Below are 19,359 nucleotides of genomic sequence, written 5' to 3' on the forward strand. Positions count from 1 at the left end.
TAATCACTATTATTTTATTTAATTATAGCATTTAAAAATATTTCTGTTCTCATAATGCCGCTTAAAATTATTGATAAATTCATATATATGAATATATCTATACATCGAAAAAGTATATTCGTATACAAAAATTAAATTAATACAAAACCTTAATTTTTGACCGAATCCTCAATGTTGAAATAAGCAATTAATAAACTGTACTAATCAAACAAATAATTCAATTAATTTCTCAATTTCAGCTATAAATAATTTCAATTCCACAGTAACAACATTTTATTGAATTTTAACATTTTAAAATATTTTTGAACTCAAATTATTGACAAATGCATATTTATGCATATACATATATATATATATATGTACATGTATGTATATGTATATGCTCAAAGAAGTTGGATATATACCATATATCATTATTATTGACAGAGTGTTCAACTGGCGCGCCGCAAGTGACGAGCTTTAAAATAAATGGCTTTTGCCCGACAAAATGCAAATGAATTATGAAATATTCGCCAAGTGTGTCGTCTGGCCTAATGAGCCAAGCTATGTCAACTGGAGCTGAGTTGAATTGAGTCCAGAGTAAAGTCAAAGTCAGGTCAAGTGGCTGTTGTGGCCCAGTAAAAGTAGCTGTCACATTAGCACCTTAACCGATGTAAGCCCGAGATAAGTTAACGACAGCGCCGATGGCTGACCCAGGCCAGACCAAAAACTCGACCCCCTGTCGTGGCCAAGATGAAGATGGACCCGGAGAGGTTCAGAGTTGGTAAATTGTAAATGGTAAATGTTGATGCTGATGGTGTTAGTGTTGGCGACCTGCCTGCAAGCGACGACTTCTGCTCACTTTTATTTTTCACAAACGGCAAAAAATAAATAAATAAAAAAAAACATTCGACAGGTAGTCAGAAATGTGGAGAAAATGATGTGATAACAAAAAATACACTCGCATATACATATATTTCTGCCAGTTTATGGCGCAGAAAAAAAAAGGTCAAAAGCGCCCAAAGACATCATAAACGAAGGTTCATCTACGTCGCAGCCCAAACGGGCAAAACAATAACTGCAGGCAATTTGGGGGAGCTCGCAACTCTGTTTATTTGTCAAGCATTTTTCTCTTTTTGACATGTCGACTTCCAGCGGCGCGGCCCAAGCTCAAAACCTCGGCCAAGACGAACGCAATCCAAGCACGCGCCGAATTTTCCTTTTTCTCCCGCTTCTCAAAATGGGCAGTCGCCAGAAATACGTTTATATATATATATTTTCTTTGAAAGATGTCCGAAAATTGTTATCGATGTTTTTGTCATGTTGGCCTCAAATTAAAATCCCCAATAAACGAGAAAAACTGTCATGTCCGGACCTTAGCGCTGATATATTATTATCCTGTGCCTGCCAGCATACGCATGCTAAGCAGCGCTTGCATCCTTGAGGCAACGGACCCAATGTCCTGTGACGTTTTTTAATTGGCTTCAAGTCAAAGCAACTGGAAAATCAAACATTTTGTGGCAAATGTGGCTTCAGAAGAATAACAAAATAACATTTTCTGACCTAAAAGATACACTTGAAATGGTTATAAGAAATTGTTTAAATATTGTGTCAGCTAAAAACTAAATTAATGTTAAAAAATTAATACTTTTATTTATTTCTATTTATTTACATGTTATAAAAAGAAACGAATAAAATAAATTACAACTAAATAAATACTATAGATGCAATCAATTAAATAATACAAATTAAACACATTAAATATATGCAAAATAAACTTAATTCTTTTAATATAAAAACATAAAATAAATTAAAATATACTAAATAAAATATTTAAAATTAATTTAAATAATATTAATACTTTTATTGATTGCTATTAATTAAAACAATTATTATATATTTTATAAACCAAATACTTTTAATTCAAATCAAGTACAATAAATTAAAGCTTACAAAATACGAACGAATATTTTAAAAGCTGCATACTTTTAACAAAAAAAAACAAATAAAATAAATCAAAATGTAATAAATACTTCATTTTATTATTTTTACGATAAATATTTTAAATTATATTTTAATTTCTTTTAAATATTTTGAATATAATTTTATTAAAGCATAAGACAAATAAAACTATTATTTTTTTCAATTAATTAAAATCCTTAATAAGCCAAATAAAATTAAATTACAAACTATACCTCAATTTGTTTATGCAAACAAAATTTATATAATAAATAATTTTAATAAAATAATATAACAGAAATATTTCCAATCCCTTATATTACGAAAAATACAAAATAAATACCGCGAATGAGTCATAATCCGCGCTATAGATACGTAAACTAAAATATGTTCTTCAATTTGATTATGGCCATAAGCGAGACAAGCAGCAAACTTTTTCGCAAGCGCCCCAAACTCGAAAAGTTGGGCGCATTCAGTTGTTTTGTAGGGAAAAACAACAGCAGGAAAAATTATAAGAAAAGCTGAGAAAAAATAAATGGCCTTTCAGATTGCAGCTTCATTTACTAATTTCGCTGCTATCTGCTAATCGAGCGCAAAATAAGCAAAAACAAACGAATGCCAACGGGGCAGTCGGCATATCGAGTTGCCACAAATAAACTGGCTAAGAGGGATTGTGTGTGTAGGGGGAATGGAGTTGGGCGGCGAGAATCCCCCTACCAAAACTTGGAACGTTAATTATACGAGCAAAGTTTGTGCAACGCACTTGTAACTAAAACCGGGCGATGACGCACATTAATTAGTTTTTATGATTATTGGCGAAGGCATTGAAATACAATGCGCGAATACGAGATAAAATTTACATAAGCAGCAGACAGTTTGGGCAGTGTATGGTGGGGGGAGGGGTTTACGCCAGGATAAAGCCAATATGTGGCGGCTTCGGTAGTTGAATTTGTCAATTTCTAATGCCAGTTTATCGTATGGAGCTTATTTACGAGCTACAGACTTCAGACAGCCGCCAGAAGGCGGCTCTAAATGGCACACCCAAACACACACACTGGAACACACACACACGCGCACAAGGAGCGTAGGCGCCTGTGCCATAAATATGCAGAAGCTTCAGCTGCTGCTTGCCAGTAAATCCATTTGGCTAAATAAATGCCAGGGCTGACATAAATAAAAGACAATTAAATTAAGATAATCGTTTTGACTTTGGCTTCTGCCCGAGCTGCCATCGCTGGTAGGGGATTGCGTTGCGGCTTAATGCGCTCAGCTCTCCCTCCCTCCTATGCCATAAACATAAAAACTCAGCAAACCCAACAGCTTTAAATGCGCTACAAATTAATGACAATCGCAGCCAACCCACCCTAACCATGCCTTGATCCAGCGCCAGCAAAGCCCCAATCTGCGACAATTGCCATGCACTTTGATTTGGCTTTGATTTTTGCTTAATTACTTCTACAACTGTCGAATCGTTGTTTGTTTGTCTGTTGTTGTTGTTGGTTGTTATTTGTTATTGTTGTCTTTTAATTGCGTGGCTTGCTGGCTGCATGAGCCAAATGTTGCATGTTGAATGCTTAATTGTCGTTAACCGCAGAAAAAAGAAACGTAAATCAAGTATTATGGCCAAAAATGAATTCAAATGACGTCAATCACATCGTCAGCTGCAGACAACTTGCGCCAACTTCCTGTCAGACAAGCAGCTGGCAATAGTTGTCAAACTTTAAGCTCATATTAAGGTTTTTTGGGATTTATGTACTTGAACATAATATGATAGTTTGTATATGTTCTATTAATTTCCCCCAACTATATTTGTTCTTTAATTCATTTATATTTATTGAACCCTAAAGTATAGCCAAAAATGAAAAATAGCTTGGTTCAAGTGTGTGACAGACCGAAGAAAACATCTCCGAGCACATAGTAGGTTCTCGTATAGTATATTTCAGCTTTTAAATACCTCCCACAGAAAGTTAGAGCCTTGCGCTTCTGTGTGTAGGCGCTGAAAATTTCAAAAAGATCGCACAGTAAAGACCGAATTTATACAAGGACGTATTTCTCACGGTGTGGGGCGAATAGAACAAGCTGCGTTCGTGCGTGTTGCATGTTTTTATATGTAACATATATGTGTACTGTTGCGGGCAACTCTTGGTCGGGCAACTCTGACCCAATTGTCTTTTTTTACAGTAAGCTAGCAAGTTAGCAGACTGCATGAATACCCTTAAATAACAAATTTAACTAACCCAATTGATATCTTTTTCTTCACAAAATAACCTTAACATAAAAACCTATCTAACCCAGTTGATATCTTTTCTACACATAATTGATGAGCTTTCGATTGACTCAAGCAAATCGGCAGCTAAAATATATGCAAAGCTCAAAAACTACATTTAAATTATCATTTTAGACACTATTCCCTCGAAAAACAGGGAAAAATTATATAAATAGAGATTTCGAAAGTGAAAAACATGCCTAATTTTCACTTTTTATATTTTTTCTCCCAACAACAAACATGACAACAAACGAACACACGACCTGCATAAATTTTGTAAACAAATAGAAGAAAAAATCTTAATCAACTTTGAGCCTACAAATGAAAACATAATTCAGCCCAAATGAGATTTGCATAAAACACGACGTTGCAGTCAAATAAATTTCGATTTAAGTTGAACATCAATAAGCGACAGATAACTTTATAATTTATATGCTCAACAAATGTAGATACAACGTCTATTTTTTCTTTAATGGGTGATTAATAAAAGAGGCAGATACATTGTCGAATGCAGATACTTTTCGAGCTGCAGTAACGGCAACGGCAACTGCAACTGCAACTGCATTTAGCCTGGCATTTAATGCATCTTGATTAGCAAAACGTATTTTTTTTAAATTGCCAAAACTGAGTGCAAATAGTTGTCGCCTGAGTCGCAATTGGTAGAGGGGTGGGAGGGGGTGGGTGAGCTTGAGCCCGTTTGGAGGCTGACGCTATTGAACTTTCGAGTCTGACGTGCCGCCGTGCAACAAATACTTGACACATTCGACTATATCTAACATTATGTATGTGGGAGCCTGGCGCAGTCTGGGTATGCGGGGGGCTCTTGGGTCTTGAGTTCTGCATATGAATTTTAACTGGGCAACTGGTTTTTAGGTTGTGTATACCCTGTACTAAAAAAGTAATATAGTTTTATAAATATAGTTAAAATTATATGGAAATTCCATTAAAATTATTTAAAATTGTTGTTTAATTTTTAAATAGTTAAAAATATAATAGAGAATTTATATATATTTATTTTAAGCAATAATTCATACTTAGTATAATTCATCTATAAATAAAATAAATTATATACATACATATAAATTAATAAAAAAAATAATTAATATTAATAATATACATAAAACCTAATAAAATATTAATATAATTAATAAAATGTATTTAAAATCTTCAAAATTCATACATGTTAAGTTTTTAAAAATAATTCCTAAAATACTTTAAAATTACTTAGATCATGGATATTAGACATTTTAAGTTATCTGAATTATAAAAATATATGATATAAAATATAAAAACATGAAATATATAATAAGTGTATGTTACAAAATATTTATATAATGTGTCTAAAAAATAAAAGAAAGTTTTCATATTCAAAAACAATTAAAATTAAATTAATAATTGCTATTGTTTTATATACAAGAGAATACAGTAAATTTCAATAAGAAATTTGTAGCCAAAGCCGCTTGGTAATAAAGTTTTTAACACTATTTCTCTTAGTGTAATTTCTGCTGCATTTAAGGTTTATTCTGTTATTTTTACACATTTCAACACTCTCAACAGACCAGGATATATTGTAGTCGTATAGTTCTCGTCGCAGCATTTAATCTTGTTATTTTAATTTTTTCGTTTTCTTTTTATTTTGGAACCCATGCAGTCTGAATCGCAGTCGCAGTTGTAGTTGGAGTTATAGTCAGAGTCAGAGTCAGAGTCGCAGCTATCTACATAATTAATGCATGTCTGAGGCCACACGAAACATGCAAACGCTGACATATTGACCCAATATCTAGGCAAAGGGCTTGACATTTGTGGAAACCAAAAAAAAAAAAATAAAAATAAGCACAAAAAACAAAACGATATCACAGTTAAAACGAGAAACATCGCGTGCCAAAAAGCCACAGCCAAAGACGTTTATACAAAATTTATGCCTCTGCAGCTCGGGCAAATAATTAAAACAAACCAAAAGCAGCCAGAAAAAAAAGAGGGAAAAAATCAAGAAAAAAAACCCAAATAATTATGAACAGATATGGCCACAAGAAGGCAGAGATAGTTTATGCATTGGGTGAGAGCAACAGAGCTTTGGAAATGACACAAGACAGGGAAATATCTTTGCGTGATTAATGATGGGTCGTGCGGACCTGAACAGATATATATTTGTTTTAAATTTGTTATTAATTTATGTGAGCGCCAGAAGAAAAAAAAACGTTGCTTAGTATACGATTACAAACACAGCAGAGCTTTCAAATTGGTGGGTTAGGTAATCGTGGCAGGCGAAAAAGAGTTGGTTGTGTCTAAAAATATGATTAAAGCATAAATGTGTCCACAAATAAAGTGTACATGGAGGCGAGATGGGTGTCGGTAAGTAATACTAATCAAATATAATGATTTGTGTTGCTTTGATTGATATAGAACTATATAACTAGCAATGGAGGTTACAAAACTTCAGAATGAAAATGCAATTATAAAGCATTTGATATCTCATAAAAATACATATATGGGCGGGTTAATATAACAGTGAAGGCAGGAGTGTATAAAGTACCATGGTGATTACTAGCTTGCCAGGGTTACGAAATAGGATTTCGAAAGCGCTGGATAACATGATGTGACCATGGAGGTAATGTGAATACGCTCTTATAAATGCCGGATAATAAGAATGAAAGCTGAATGAGAAACTTAAAGACTCGGACATAAAAAATGTGTTATGCCAAAAGCGTAGAGTAAAGAAATTAGTTGGAAATGATATCTTTGTTTCAACCTACTCAACAAAGGCTTAAAGAACTACCGCTAAATATTTATAGCCGAATACTTAAGTTGCCTAGCTGAGACACTCAAATATCATAGTTATGGTTTTGATCATTGTAAACCACCCGGTCTAGCGAAATGCATAACTTATTTCCAGTAAACCAAAGAATATGTAATCATTATAAAAACTGTAGAAGCCCACACACTAAAAATCAGCCTGGCATATTATCATAAATTATCTAATATAAAACGTCATCAATTATATGCAGGAATTTATTGTGGCAGCTCTCAAAGCACAATTGATAATTGCTGTCGTCTGGGACTGGGTCTGGATCTCTGCTTTTTCCCACTCGCTTGAAGACCAATTAAAACGGTTCCATTTTCCGGCGCGCTGTATTCTAACATTTTTGTGTATTTTTACGATTTTGATTACGATTTCGGCGCCTAAGCCAACGACTTGGAAGCACAATAAAAACACGACATCGAAGAGAAAAAGCCAACTGAGCTAAAAACTCAATTTCAATTTGAAATCAATTTTTCAACAGAGTTGTTTTCGGGTCGTGCTTGTGACACCTCAATAAAAAACCAAAAAGTCTTTGACCAAGACCCACTGAGCAGGAGGCGCCACTCACCGAACGGTGTCCAATAGGCTGGACAAGATGCGCATGCATAAGTTAAGAGCTGTTTTGGGGGTAGACACAAAAATCGACCCCCCGTTGGGGTATAAAAATTAAAATTGTATTTGTTTAGCAAACGGCGTGACAACAGCAGCAACAACAACAGCAGCAACAACAACAATAAAAGCCACAACAACTGCGACAGGTATCGAACTGCTTGCCGTGGGGGTCAAGTGTTTTTGGAGTCCCCCAGCGATATTTGCCCATTGGCGCATTAATCAAAATTGTAATACAAGCCCAATAACAAACAATCTAACACTTTCGAAAACTCGAAACCCAACTGAACTCGTAGAGAATCAACTCCGCTCGACACAAATCCAATTAATAAAATCAACATTGTTGCCGACGTTTCAAATATCACAAGTGGAAATCGGCTGCCCACGCAAATTTATTAAATTATGCTTTATATTTTAAGCATTCGCGAGAGATAAATGTGAAACCAGCTGAAAGTTGTAGGGTACAAACAGATAGTGTTGAGATTCAAACGATTCGATTAAGCAGAAAATATTTAGGCTATCCTTTTTTGGTAATTAATAAAAAAAAAAAAATTAAATGATGCTGGGTTTATGATAAATAAAATAATCAATATATACTTTAAGCAAGGAATTTTTCAAAAATCTATTGGAAAACCTTTTCAAGCGTGTCAAGCTAGAAATATTTGCAGTTTTTTTAATTTTCGTAATTTGTTATTATATGAATAAGTTATATGAGCTGCATCTAAGATTATTCCAATAATTTGAAAGCAGTTAAGAGTTAAGTTAAGAGTTTATTTATGCTACTATTTACACTAATATTTTTCGAAAATGTAAGAATTTATAATTTTAATCTTGCATTTCTAATGTATTGAATACTTAGGTTGATACTCAGTTGTGCGGAAATTAGACTATTTATTTATTATTAATCTATTTATAAAAAACTAAACTTCAAGTAAGAAACTTTAAGCTCATCAGCTAGAAATGAGAATAATATATATATAGGCTTTAAAATATGTTAGCTATATTTAAATAAATTATTAGTAAATTGAATTGATGCTCGAAAAATTTGCTAGTTGCTTTTTTATAGAAAGAGCATTTGAATTTCAGTCAACATGCATTTTAAAAACTCTTGTAGGTGCTACCAAATTTGGTTAAATGTTTATCGCTAATTTTTATATAGTCAAATTATTTAAATCATTAGACGGGCAAATAATTTATTGTCACATGAGTAAATTAATCAAACTGAGCGGAATAGTTGATTAATTTAAGGAAACGCACATGGCAACAAAAAGTACACACACACACACCTAGATACAGCTGAAGCAAATCCAATTGGTTGGGCAAAGTTGAGCGGATCGTGGGTTAATTACCATGTCAAATTCAAACAGAAACAACAGCAGCAGCAGCAGCTACAACAACAGCCGAAAAGGTAGTTTATCATTACAACAACAAAACAACAACAATATAAATAATAGGCTGCCAAAAGGCAGTATTCGACGCATTGAGTAGGTAGGCCCGTCCGGGTCAGGTAGTTTGAGCCTAAGTAAAACCTTTTCTTATCATAATTACGCACAAAACGACGCTCACAATGGCAGCGTCGGCTGTGCGAACGAGAGGCAGATAGACGAGGTAAATTAGAGTGAGCAGGCGATACTCGCACTGGCTGCTAAGCGCCGCCGCGACAAATGCAAATGCCCAATTGCGAGGCGAACGGAAGTCGCAGCGTAGTTCGCCTTGGTTAAAATGAAGGCGTCGCCCGCATCGCAGCTGCGTCTCTGTAGCACGGTGGGCGAGGCTGCCGCCCAGCTCCCTCTTCTGCCCACGCTTGGCTGACGTTTCGCGTACTTAAACAGACGTCCATTTATAATCGACGGGTCAGCCGTGCGGACAGGCCGCACTTACGATTATGTTTGTCCGGGTTCGCACTTCGGGGCAGCGGGACAACGGGTCAGCGGGATGGCGGGTCTTTGGTAGTGCGTTTATTATAATGAAATTATGCATACAAAACATCGCCCATATATCAAAAAAAAAAAAAAAAAAAAAAGAAGAAAAGGCACTGCGCATCGTCGCAAGTGACGCCGCGTATTAAAATAATGACTTAATTTCGTTTATGCATGCGTCCATTCCAAGTACCAGCGCCTACCCCACCCCACAGGGCTCATCTGTCTTGTCTCTGTCATCTATATACACCATATATATACATATATATGCGTATATATATCAGAACTAGTCCCAGACGCACTCGTCTCCCAGTTGCAATCGAGTTGGCGCGTTAATTGCCATTTGGACCGCCGACATGGAGCCGCATTTGCTTATCAGCACGAAAATACTAGCCCCCACCCCCCGCTAAAAGCCCGACCGTCCCCGCCGCTGTACAGGCCATTTAATATAATGCATGACAATTGCGTCCATAGAATGGCGCATAATCAAGCAGCAAATGCGTTATGAATGACAGACGCTTAAGCGGGACAAGTGTGGAGTGTGCGAGCGAGCGGGGGCATAGACTAGTACTCAGTATATGCTTATCCGACATATAGACACACAGTTTGAGCAGCAGATAAGCACACACATACACACACGAGTCCTTAGTTTCTTGAGATCTATTGGGCTAAGCAACACCTTTTCGGGCACGTGTGAGCAGAGCTGAGTCATCGCCCAGGTCGAATATTTATAGATGTTATAAAAATACTCAACTAGTTTCAAATATCATCAAGAATTTGACGCACCTGTCAGCTGGCAATTGGAACTATAAACACAAACATTTATAATGATATATTATAACTCGAATTCTAGAAATTTGCTTTAACTAGGAATGTGTTTGGCAGCTGTGCTTAAAACAAATTCTTCCTTCAAAGATTATAAAAACAATTAAATAAGTTGGCTAGAAGTATCAAAACATATGAAACATAGGTCTGAAATTTTGGTAGCTCTAAGTTTTGAAAAAAATCTGCATTTCACTCGCTTAGTAGAAACATAATATACAGATTAACTCAAAAAAAATGTTAACAGGTATAACATTTTCATATATAGTATATCTATTTAATAGTAAAAACACTTACCGAAAGATAATCCATATGTTCACAGAGAATTTCGAATCCAACTTGATTATGCTTTTAAGTTTTCGCTTCATTTTCATGTTTTATCTGCAATGATTAAAAAAGTGTCCAAGAGAGTTTAACTAATTGCATTGCGTTGAGTTAAAGAACCAGTGAATCATTAAGTTAACTGAACTGACTCCACATTAAGCACAACTGGTTCACGGCTACAAATTAGTTTCTGACACAGTTTGATCTACCGTAATGCAACTTTTTGGCACCCGTTGGCACCTGCCCCCAGGCTGTAAAGAAGAGAGCATAATCAAATGGCTTAAAACAGAATATAGAATCCATGAAGAATAACAAGAACCGGAGAAGAAGATGACCGTCTGTTGTCACTTTTGGTATGCTTGACCCATTTCATGATTATCATGCGCTCATTCATTCATTCCTTCATTCATTCACTCTGTCAGCTCGGTCATTGTCTTCTTCACTCACAATTTTGTTTGTCAGATGAGCTTCGGCACACTCAACTGACAGCTGTCATAATTAATTTTGACGTTTTTTGTGTGGTAATTAAATATGCTCTCTCTCCCTCTCTCCCTGTCTCATCTAACACAGAGGCTCTTAAAGTTAGGGAATGCGGTGCGTCGTCGGGTTTTGAATTTCATGAAATGCCAGCTCTGATTAGCCTTTTCAAGTGCTGCCTGAGTTCGGTTAGGAGGCTCATTACGCACCACATTTCGATAACAACTTAATAAAAAGCTGGCCGAGTGAAGCAGGTGGGTGGAGAGGGGCTTATTAATACCCCACAGTATTAAATGGGGTGGAGGGCATCGGCTACCAAATTGAAATTGCCTACGAACGTCCGTTAACAGCTACTTTGTACACCCTGAACCCATTGAAAATGATTAAAAAGGGTATCATCGTCTTTTGCAACTTTATGTAACAGGCTGAGGGAAGCATTTGCGAATCCATGTAGTATTATGCGCTAGATATGTCCGTTTGTGTAAACGGGCTGAACTTGAAAACTACAAGAGCTGAAGACTTGAAATGCGAAATATACATATATACTCCCATGCCATATCCAGAACGAATTCATCATTTTTTATGAATATCCCACCCAATTCTCGTAGTATCGATAAAAAATCGAATGTAAGATTTATAAGTAGTTCTCTTTAAGAAATCTTCTTTTATAAAGTTGCGCTAAAAATAAAGATTTTCCAAAATTTTCAGGAATTTGCCAAATAAGCAAATTGTTGGAATTTCAGAAAATATTTTCTACAATTTTAAATTTAAGGGCAATTTTTTGTTTATATGAAAAATTATTAAAACAAGCAAATTTTCGGCGAAGAATTTAGGGTATCGTGTAGTCGGACACCGCCGACTACAGCACTATTACTTGTTCTTTTTTGTGTTTGGCTACCGACGAAATGGGTTTTACTTAAAGACTTAACCGCTATGCTCTATAAGGCAGGGGTGGGTTTGGGTTTGGGCGGCACATCCTACTAACCGCAATGCATTGTTTGAAGTCCTACGGAAGGGCGCTCCGGCTGTGCGGTTCATATGCACGCGGCCGGAAACGACCTTGGCACGTTATCGTCGACTTTTCATCACTTTCATATTCATACAATATTCGAAACGTAGCGCTCGGCCCTTGCCGCTGCCCAGGCATGAATGCACAGGCTCAGAGCAGAGGTTGGAGGGCCAGCCAGCGGCAGCTCTGCATATCTATGTAGCCTTCGGTATGTCGTGTCCTGCCCGTGTCCCATGTCCTGGTCAACGTCAACGTCATCATCATCGTCGCCGTCATCGTTGTGGGCCAGTTGGCAGCCACGTTGTTCGAGCCACAAGCTATCTGTGTCAGAAAATCTCAACTACCCAAACATACGTTATGAGTTTTCTTTGTTCAACTGTTCGGCTGGGGGAGGGGGTGCGGCGGTGGCGGGTGCCATTGCGGCTCTGCTCGAGCAGTAGGTACCGAGTGCTTGGGCGCAAACAATTTCACTTAAATCTGCTCAAATTTCATATATTTTTCTCTTCTTGTTTTGACAGTTGCCCTCGGACCTGGCCCAACTGCTGGGAAAGGCGCTGGGCGTATGGCAAAACAATTGACAGTTAAATAACATTCTAAAGTGGATATATTTTTACCTGCTTTTATAAAAAGAAACCACTTAAAATAATAATAAAAATAAATTGCTTGTGCTTCATACATAAAATATATGCATCTCTATATATACAACTTTTTGTCCTGACTGTCTAACTTATTGACTGGCTGATTGGTGATCAACGCACAGTCTATACCTTAAGAGCAGTTACTTTATCTGATGAAGGTGCACGTTAAGACGGGGAAATTCCACCCGCATTTGTGCAAAAATCGCGAAAAACATTTGTATGAAACTTATTTGTTACCATCCGATCGGCCTCAAACTCATTTTAAAATATTTATGTTCAAATTCATTTGAGGGGTATTTCACACTTTTCAAAAAATGCATTCTCCCTTGGTTTAAATGGGGGTCAAAGATTTGGTGGGTGACTTGTTTGTGCTCAAATATATTTCCAAAGATCTATACGAAGAATCATTTGAGCCGTGTTCACGCTTTTCGCAGAATCATGTACTTAGTGGAAAGGTAATATCTAAATATATAATATAGTAATATTTTTAGCACAAAACGTTCTACGGGCAAAGTCGGACAAAACCCGCTAGTTTTCTATAAAGGGCGAGTAAAATGGGTTACTGTAGAGAATATCACTAAAAATTGTCTAACTCGAAAGGCTACAAAAGTAATTGAATAGTTTACTAATTACCAACAAAAACTAATCAAATAGTTGTTAACTGCAGCATTTTTGCACTTTAAAAAATGAACATTTGTCTGAATATTTATATGATCTCTGGAACTGTAAGAGCTAGAGATATCCTATTTGGTATGTAAGCTCCATATTATAAGTGCTTCAAATTAATTGCAAATGTGTCTTCCTATTTTCCAAAGTATTTTCTAATTATTAATATAAACCAAAAATAAATATTTATAATATTTTTAAATCAAAATAGTTTAAATTAATTATAACTATTTTAAACTGGACATTCTTCTACCAACACCAAATACAGTTCGCGTAAGGGGGGACTAATAAAGAAACTGCATGTCAATATTGGAGACTCTATCCAATAAAACAAAAAATTACCTCATAAAGCAGGATATCAATTTTTATAAATTGGTTGCAAACGGGGCAAGTTATAGACTATCGGAAACCTGCACGTACTGCACGGACACTAGGAGGACCTACTTGCATTCAAACGGACGCACGGACGAACAGACAGACGGACATGGCAAGATCGACTCGGCTATTGATGCTACCTAAGAATATATATACTTTATGGGGTCGGCGATGCTTCCTTTTCTCTGTTACATACATTCGCATAAAAACAATATACCCTTTTTAGCCATTTTCAGGGTATACAAATTCCCAACTATAGTAAATCTCAGTAAAAACAATATTAAAACCGTTTATGTCTTTTTTTATATACCAAACATGAAATATTAAAACTAGTTTGTTTGGCCAAGTATCAATTTGAGCCACTTAATTTGGTTTTAATTGATATTTCCTATTTTATGGTAACTGCAATCGTGTCCAAATTATTATTACCTTGCCAGTTGTAATTTCCATTCAATATCATCATCAAAAATTACTGGAAATATTTCAACTTGACCACAATTAAAAGGCCATTGAATGTTGTAACATGAGTTTTCGCATTGGTTTATTGGGGCTTTGGGGGCTAGACTAGAAGTAAAAATGTTTTCGGTAAACCACAAAAATAGTTTTTACTGCTGGTGTCGCTGCAACTGATGTATCTAAACGTGTTGCCCACGTAGGTTTTGGGCCTCTGGGGGGTACCTGTAGCTTATGGTAGTTACTTTTAACTGCCGGCCGTTAGGCAAACAGTTATTGCGCTCAGTACTCGCCCCATTAGAATGACACTGTTTCCCCAAAAAGCAACAACTTGTCATTAGACAAATTCAATTTAATGCTGGGCAACAGCAACAACAGCCAACTGGCGACCACAACATTTTTCGGTGGGGCGCTACCATACAAATTCTATTTAATTTGGCGCACACCCCCGCCGGCCCGGCGCAGCACCACCTACGAGACAAAATGGAACAGACATGGAAAACTCCATCTAATGTGCACATTGGCACGTTCACTTTGTTGACACAACTGTACAATGAGGCGTGGGTTGGGGCAGGAAGGCTACCCCAACAGGCGGGGAGCGGGTCGCGCAGCCTGGCGAAGTTTATTTCGAGTGGAATCGCCGCTTTGTCGTATCTCAAAGGACATTACAATGCAGATAGACCCGGACGAGTGAGTGACTGGAACGACACAGCCAATGGAGTTGAAGCCCTGGCAATAGCAGCAGCACTGAAAGACACACACGGTGCGGCACAGTGGTGCCAGTTCAAGCAGGAACTGCAGCAAAGAAGCGTTTGGCATGCATACAATCTTCTTATTTGATAGAACTCTACTTCGACTACAACGACTTTTTAAATAATATTTAAAGTCAAAAAAATATAAAGATACATTTTAAATTAAAATTTTCTAAATTGTTGTTGAAATATTTTTTAAAATGTTGTTTTATACATATTAATTTTGTTTTTTATGTTGAAGGATACCTTCTTTTTAAAGCACTTTAAATTAATATTTAGAAATTTTTAATGTAAAGTGTATTTTATACATATTTTTTAACTTTAAATATTTCGTTAATCTCTATATTAATATTTTTAAATCAAAACTTCATGCTGTATATTTTTTTCAAATAGTAATATAGTTAAATATACTTAAAATGTAATTTGTAAATATTTTTAAATATTTAAATATTTTATAAGTCTGTAATAAATATATGAAAAATTAAAGGCATAACACTAAACAAGATATTTCAAAATCCACATGAACTATTCATAACTTTCGATATATGACAAAATCTTCACATTATTCGCCAAATTTATTTTAAATGATTGCTTAAAGAATACGTGCTTTGATTTTTTGTCATATTCTGTAGTTCAGTAAGCTGCTCATATTTTCATTAATTTGCAACTAAATTGTGAATCAGTGTGCGAGCATGTGGTTGCCGTTGTGACTCGAGTGTTGCTCAAGCTGACGGCTTTCTGTGGCGTCTCTCCTTTTTGGGTTCAGTTAGTGGCATTGTCACGACTTCTTAATGTCATTTTATCAAAGGCGAGTCGCGGACGCGACAGCCACCCAGGACATGGGACACGGGACCCTAAGAGCCTGGCGAGGCGAAGCACACACGTGTGTGGCAGCCGCACAGCGCAGCGTATACGTGATGGGGTTATTATTGTTGCTGTCATTCTGCCAGCTGTTGTTGTTCTTGTTGTTGCTGTTGTAGCTGCCGTGTCTCGTTGTGTTCGATATGTTTATATTTGTTGTGCGGTTTTGCGTGTCTGCGTGGCCCTTTAACATGTGCGTTACGTTTACATTACACACACACACACACACGCACATTATGAAGTCGTAATAATGTACATGTTTGAGTGTGTGTGTGTGCGTATGTGTGTGATAAGCGTGTACGTATCAAACGACATTTGGCGAAAATTTTATGGCTCATACCCTGCACACCAAAAAATTGGTTGGAACCCACAAAAGTTGCCACCCTGACGAACGCCCGTTTTGTGTAGCTCTTCTGCTTCCTCTTTTTATTATGCGATTTGTTCAACTTCATTTTATTGCAAACACACTCACACACACACACACACACATCTGATGTGTGTACGCGTATTGGTGTATTTAAAATTTAATAGCTAACATTTTTATACACAATCGATCGAAAGGCTTCATTACATTTTAATGAAACGGCACAGAGATATTTCGTTTAAGGAAATTTTCAGTTTCAGGTTCACAATTCCAGTTTGGGTCCAATTCAGTTCAGCTTCAGCCTCAGTTGCGGTTGTGGTTAAAAAAAAGTTGGCTATTTATAAGCCAAATTTACTTGAGACTTTTTTATATGTATTTTATGGCCCAGTTTTTGTTTTTTCTTATTGGTAGACAACTATAAAAATCACTAGCATAACCGGCATTTACTATATAGCTTCAAAGCTGTCATGCGCTCATTGGAAACCTATTAAAAAGGAGTTCTTATATTTCTCTTTTTAGTCAAAGCTCATTTTCATGCATTGAAATCAGGACAAACAGCACTCAGCAAACCGGCGACGTGTCCTTAACAAAGTCACAAGCAGAACCTTGACATGTCATTCAGTTTGAAATCCTTGCAATTTCTTTTAACCACAACATATATGCCATTCCTGCCCGGCTCCGCACTTCTCTTCTCTCTTTTCCCACTTAAACATTCCACTAAATGCACCATACAAATATCATTTAGCATGACATAAATTTTATATACTACATAAAGTTGACATACATTTTATGTGCTGCTCAGATACATCGACGTGCATATATGATGTGTATATATGTATATGCATATAAATATATATATATTATATATATCAACCATTTGGAGAGCCTACAGTTTGAGCTGATGCTGCAGCCTACTTCCCACGCCCCGCTTTACCGCTGGCAGCAGCTGCCAATTCGCATAAATGTCACGTACGTCAGTTTGTCATTCGTGTAAAAGATGCAGCCGCCAATGACAACGTCGCGCTGCACTTGAGTCCTTCTATGAAGTATGAAATAAGTAAAAATGCCAAATACGTGTGAGCTAGCATAACAGATACCCCGTACACGGGGAGTCTCGCCTGAATATATAGAAAAAAGCCCATATCAAATAATTCCCATATTCGAATTTACAGATCTCTAGCTCCCACAATTCCTGAGTTCCTTTAGGCAATCGCACGTAGACTCGACTGATAGAGCTACTCTACAAACTAGAAGATGACATTCACTGCCCGTTGCACACATCAGTACGATTTCAATACACCCACTTTCACCTTTTATTGCTTTAGGGTGTTTTTAAGATAGCAGAACAGCATCAGACGCTCGCACATACAAGTTCGAGTTCGAGTCGTATGAATTACGCATACGCACTGTGCGCCGCAAACTTTTCAAACAGCTCAAATTGGTGGCATGCAGCAACAGCGGCAACACAAGCGACTAATTAAAATTTTATAACGCCCAAAACTCAGCAAAAAGATGTTATGCTTGCGTGTGTGTGGCAAATTCATAACAATTTTGTCAAAATGCTTTCCAGCTACTTAAATATTAAATGAGTTGACATTTTTGGCCAGACTTAAATATCAGTTAACGCATTTCGAGCTGAGCTTTTGCTTTTGATACCCATGCGTTGATTGGGGATTACATGGTTCAAATGCTTGAAAAGTTCAAACGCTCAATATTTATTTATAACTTGGTTGTGGAATAAAAAGGAAAGATAACAAATATGCTAGAAAATGTATTAAAATTTGAAAAATTCTAAAAAAAATAAATTGATAATTATTAAAAAACAAAAACCTAATTTTAAAATTAAATATATGGCTTCTTTAACTGTCTCCAACTGTCTTATATATAATAAAAAAATTAAGCAGTTCGTAAATAAACTCAAGAGCCTTTCAACTTCATCCTCAGCACAAGAAGCCAACATTTTTATACATATAATTATCATTAGCTCTGTTTCAATAGAAGCATTTCCAGCTACTTATCAAGAAATAAGTATTTGAAAGTAAAATACATTTTTTTATTATTAGAATTTGTGTTTTGTGATAAAATGTTTCTCTCGAAGTCTACCGCAGCATTTGCACGGATTTTTCCTTTTCATTTGCCATGTTTATTTTCTCTTTCATTTTTATCAAATTTCAAAGCTCATTACACTTTATGTGGATGGGCTTAAGCCGTGTCGCCGCCGCTGTTATCGATGTCGATGTGGGGCATTAAACGACCTATAAACGGCGATGTCGCCGCTTCAATTGACAATTATGTTAAACAAAGTTATTAAATTACGCAAAAATAGGGCAGCCGAGCGTGCCAAGTCAATGGGATTACACATACGCACCGTCAGCGCCAAAAGCCAAGCGACAAATCAATAGCAGGCGGCGGGGGCCGATCGGAGCTGGGGTAGCTGTCACAGGTGCCTGACTTTGCGCAACTCTCTAAAGCCAAGCAAATTGCAAGCTGAAAAATTTCCATTTAGCATAAAACTCGTGCTATTATCACACGACCGAGTTTTGCGCGGAGCAGGCGGCCGGGGTACATAACAAAAAATTACGCCACTCGGCACACTACACACTAAAATATGCAAAAAGAGAGGGAGAGTAAGAGAGGGGCTGCCAGCAGGAGTGGACCCAGTAGACGCTTTTTAATGTACCAAAACGGCGGTGGCACAAAGAATGTCTGCCCCATTGCCATAGACATCATAAAAATTCGTTAAAAATAAAACACACGCCACAACAAAGACAGCCAGGGCGGGGTGGGGCTGGTGCGACAGTGAGTCGACTTCCGTGTAGCTTAAACCTTGGCTAAGAAGCAGCTGGAGCTGGAGCAGCAGCTGGAGCTATGTTGCACGTTTACCGGCATTTCGTATTACGCATACGACACCGTTTTTGGGGGCGGGGACATTGTTTTCCGGCGCCTTGGCCTGCGGGGGCTGTTTATGCGACAGACACTGAACCTTGGCGGGCGCCATAAGTAACAAATTTTATAAATTATTTAAATTTTTATTCATGCACCGCCGTAAAGTTAAGCCCGCTGACAGTTAGCTAGTTTGGCCAACA

The 19,359-nt window shown here is 36.8% G+C and overlaps 1 long non-coding RNA gene across 1 annotated transcript in view; it reads right to left on the reverse strand.

Moving 5' to 3' along the window:
- Positions 1 to 19,359, reverse strand: part of LOC135427167 (uncharacterized) — a 203,575-nt gene that overhangs the window by 111,053 nt on the left and 73,163 nt on the right. Inside the window, exon 3 of the long non-coding RNA XR_010436002.1 lies at positions 10,652 to 10,735. This is a non-coding gene — a long non-coding RNA (uncharacterized LOC135427167). The remainder of the gene's footprint in view (positions 1 to 10,651; positions 10,736 to 19,359) is intronic.

This window comes from Drosophila montana, unplaced genomic scaffold (genome assembly GCF_035044405.1).
Source record: "Drosophila montana isolate Dmon_TW-CO22-7 unplaced genomic scaffold, ASM3504440v1 contig_2127_1, whole genome shotgun sequence".
NCBI lineage: Eukaryota > Metazoa > Arthropoda > Insecta > Diptera > Drosophilidae > Drosophila > Drosophila montana.